Source organism: Etheostoma spectabile, unplaced genomic scaffold, assembly GCF_008692095.1.
Source record: "Etheostoma spectabile isolate EspeVRDwgs_2016 unplaced genomic scaffold, UIUC_Espe_1.0 scaffold00569912, whole genome shotgun sequence".
NCBI classification, from domain to species: domain Eukaryota; kingdom Metazoa; phylum Chordata; class Actinopteri; order Perciformes; family Percidae; genus Etheostoma; species Etheostoma spectabile.
The window spans coordinates 3110-7314 of record NW_022605418.1 but is presented as its reverse complement, the minus strand read 5'-3'; the positions used below and the strand labels follow the sequence as shown (position 1 = coordinate 7314).

Genomic DNA, 4205 nt, shown 5'->3' with positions numbered 1-4205 from the left:
TGCAACCTTTAGATGACATTCCCCTAACATTGCAACCTTTAGAAAACGTTCTCCAAACGTTCCCCTAATGTTGCAACCTTTAGATGACGTTCCCCTGACGTTCCCCTAACATTGCAACCTTTAGAAAACGTTCTCCAACGTTCCCCTAACGTTGCAACCTTAGAAATCATTCCCCTAACGTTCTCCTAACAGTCTTCGTGATGAGTCATGTTTTAGGTTTTCCTTTTTTGACCTATTAGATTTTTCATAACTTCCATTCTGGGAAATGAAAGCCAAGCTAAAGCAGAACTGAAGGTTTCACATGAAATGCAGATACCACACCAGACCTTTATCTTGGACGCAGCATCAAGAACCGAACCAGCTCCTCAGAGAACCCGTCGAGAACCACAGCTGAAGGATGTGGTGAGTAGCTAATGATACAAGTAAAGATTTAACCTATTAAACATATTAGTACAGTTGGTATGTTGGATATGAAGATGTTATGGTTCTCTTCTTTAATTTTTCTATTTTCATCTCTTGCTACTTCCCTTAAAGCCGGGCTCATATGTTTCTTTAACCCTCCTGTTCTCCTCATGTTAAATAACTCATCAGTTCACTATTTTTATTGAATTTGGATGTTTTATTAATTGTCTTGCACTTTAAGAAAAGAAAGATTTAAGGACACTGAAAAAAGTGACGGAAAAGTTTGGAAAAAAACAACAAAAATGTCCAAAGAAATATAGAAATAATCGACAAAGACATTGTAAAAAGTGAGAAAGAACTTCAGGAAAAGAGTCAAAAAACGTCAAAAAGTCACAACAAATCTCCCAAAAATGCAAAAAACAACAAAAATGTCAAAAAAAATCAACAAATAACTTTGGGAAAAGTGACATAAGTGTCTTAAGGAGGTTTTAACTTAAGATTTTGACCCCGAAAAACTAGAGAAGACAACACGAGGGTCAAAACTAAGCAAAGAATATTAATAATAATAATAAATAATAATATTTGTAATTTTGTGTCTTTGTTACTTTTGTCTTCTTTCATTTCTTTTCATCCACTCTTTCATTGATTCATCTTTCATTTCCTCCTTCCTGCTCCTGTCTGTCTTTTCTTTATGTCCTCAAGCTGAATCTTAAATGTCTTTGAGACACAAAGCGGGAATTATAGAGGCAGTTTGGAGTCTGTCTGTCTGTCTGTGTGTCTGTCTGTCTGTTTGTCCGTCTGTCTGTCCGTCTGTGTGTCCCTCTGTCTCTCTGTATCTGTCTGTGTCTGTCTGTCTGTCCGTCTGTCCGTGTGTCCCTCTGTCTGTCTGTCCGTCTGTGTGTCCCTCTGTCTGTCTGTCTCTCTGTATCTGTCTGTCTGTCCGTCTGTCCGTCTGTCTGTCTGTCTCTCTTTGTCTGTCTGTCCATCTGTCTGTCCGTCTGTTCGTGTGTCTGTCTGTGTCTTTCTTTGTCTGTCCGTCTGTCAGTCTGTCTGTCTGTCCGTCTGTCTGTCCGTCTGTGTGTCTGTCTTTCTGTGTCTGTCTGTGTCTGTCCGTCTGTGTGTCTGTCTCTCTGTGTCTGTCTGTGTCTGTCCGTCTGTGTGCCCGTCTCTGTCTGTCTGTCTGTCTGTCTGTCTGTCTGTCTGTCCGTCTCTGTCTGTCCGTGTGTGTGTCCGTCTCTGTCTGTCTGTCTGTCTGTGTCTGTCTGTCTGTCCATCTGTCCGTCTGTGTGTCTGTCTGTCCAACCTTTTAAGCACCCCAACGTCCTTTGTGCATGTATAATATATAATGTCGGCTGGACATTACACATTCTTAAAGTAAATTGGTGTCCTTAAAATTTCCCAAAGATGTTTTTATTCCTCTGGTTAATCAGCTTTAGCGTGGGTGTGTAAACATGTCCAAGCCCCTGAAGACACAGCCATTGGCTCGTGAGACGCGTCTCTACCGCCGCCATCTTGGGACAGGCATCTGACCCGTTCTCATTGACTCATAATTATGAGCTGATTTTGTGTTGCTTCTGTGTGTTGTTGCGAAAGAAATGGCAAAAAACTAAGCAACATGGATACAGGCCTACGTTACGGTCTAAATCAAGACCCAGTTGGAGGATGGGTCGGGTCTGAGTACAAGACTCTAGAAGTAGGGAAGGAGGGATTTCTATCTTCTTTCCTAACCTCCTTCCTACATGAAATGAACCTGGATTATCTGAACCCTTTACTATAGCACATTACATTAACTAGATGTTTGTTTGTTTTTTATTTTATTCTCCTTCAGTGCTGCTCAGAGTCCAACAACACTGGAGTCCAAACTGGAGGCCCTGCAGTGCCACTTCACCTGGGATCTGGACCACAGCAAGTCCATCCTCTTACGTCGCAGGGCCACCCTGGAGGACATCGGCACCGAGGAGGGGAACAGCTGGCTGGGTCACATCTACAACCTGCGGGGGTTCGTCCAGTACCAGCTGGGGTTCACCGAAGACGCCCAGAGTCTCTTCAGCAAGGCTGCAGAGGCCTTTAGGAAGACAAGAAACGCAGACCAGGGTCCCTGGTTGGTGGTGAACTACGGGGACCTGGCGTGGCTGCACCACCACCTGGGAGACCGAGCAGAGAGTCAGGCTTACCTGTCAAAGGTCCACGCCCTGATGAAGAAATACCCCTCTCCATCCCAGGACCCCCAGGACCCCCAGGACCAGCTCCATCCAGAGATCTACGCTGAGAAAGCCTGGACCCTGATGAAGTTCAGCGCAGAACAAAAGAAACAGGCTGCAGATTACTTCCAGAGAGCCATCAGGATGCAGCCGGACATGGTGGAGTGGAACACCAGCTACGTCTTAGGGTTAGTGGGGTTTGTCAAGCACAACGACTACAAGGTGAAAGCTGAGCTTCTGGAGAAAATGAGACTCGCCAAGGAACAGGATCCAGAGAACATGTACCTCGCTGCCCTCTACCTTAATCAATGCACTCAGAAAGGAGAAAACATTGAAGAAGAAGCACGTGAGTTAGCCAGAAAGGTGCTGAGAAACCCTGTGAGCAGCTACAGTGGCATTAGACCTTTACTAAAGGTCTACAGTTACTACATCTCTGTTGACACGGCCATTGCTTTGGCCGAGGAGGCTCTGGGAACCCATCCAGACCAGCGTTATCTGAAGCGATGCGCTGCACTCTGCTACAAATGGAAGATCGTTTACGTCAGGGAGCGTCGCCTGAGTCCAATCGAGATAGACCGAGCCATAGGTCTCCATGAGGAGGTGATCGCTCTCTACCCTGATTCGTTCCTCATAAAGAAAATAGCTTTCGCAAATATATACGCACAGTTAAATCACGGCATGGCCGAAGCTGAGCGGATATACCAGGAAATGCTAGAACTGGACCTGGAACCTGCAGAGAAACAGATGCTCTACAACAGCTACGCAGAACATCTATACCTCAATTGTAGGAATTACCACAAGTCGATCCAGTACACATGAAGGTGCAGAGATACCGCAGCACTCCCCCATCGACGGTACAGCATCAGGACCCTGAAGAGGATCAGGGACCGAGGCAGGAGCCACTGTGTAGAGAAATCCACGAGCTTCTGGAAACCTGCAAAGCCCATAGTGGTCTTAAAAGCCCGGTTCTAATCCAGAAGTAGATTACACATCATCACTTCTATTGGTCGGCTGGTGCAGAAGGCAGCAACATCTGTTCTTCTAGATCAGTTTTTGGGGCTTTTCCCTTTATTTACCCTCCTGGGGTCCTCGGGTCAAATCTGACCCCTTTAAAAAATGTCTATATCAAACTGCAACTTATAAAAACTGCTGCAAAAATATATTTAAGGCCTATAACTGTACAATATCTACGAGTTGATGTCTGAAAAGGTGAAAAAAGTGCAAAACAACAAGAATGAAAACAAAAAAAAACAAAAAAATCTGAAATATGAGTTTCTTTTTAACCAAATTACCACAAAAAAATGGATTGGATTCCAAACAACGCTCTTTGGAAATACACTATTAGTCACAATAATCCATAATTTCTGCTTTTTTAACTCAAATATTAGTATAATTCTTAAATTTTTTACCCTTTTGTGGCTTCCCCCAATGATTTTTTCCACATTGGGCAACTGAGCATTTTTCGAGCCTTCTGATTTTTTTTTTTTTTTTTTTTACATTTTCTCTTTTTTTACACTTTTGTAAAATTCTTTTACCAATTGTTTGTTCTCCAAATGCTGTGAAATTGACAAAAAACACACAAATCCATTGAAAGTAGTGAGC

The 4205-nt window shown here is 43.5% G+C and overlaps 1 pseudogene; it reads left to right on the top strand.

Moving 5' to 3' along the window:
- Nucleotides 1-268: 268 nt before the first annotated feature.
- On the top strand, nucleotides 269-3586 carry LOC116685508 (interferon-induced protein with tetratricopeptide repeats 1B-like; annotated as a pseudogene).
- Nucleotides 3587-4205: the final 619 nt, after the last annotated feature.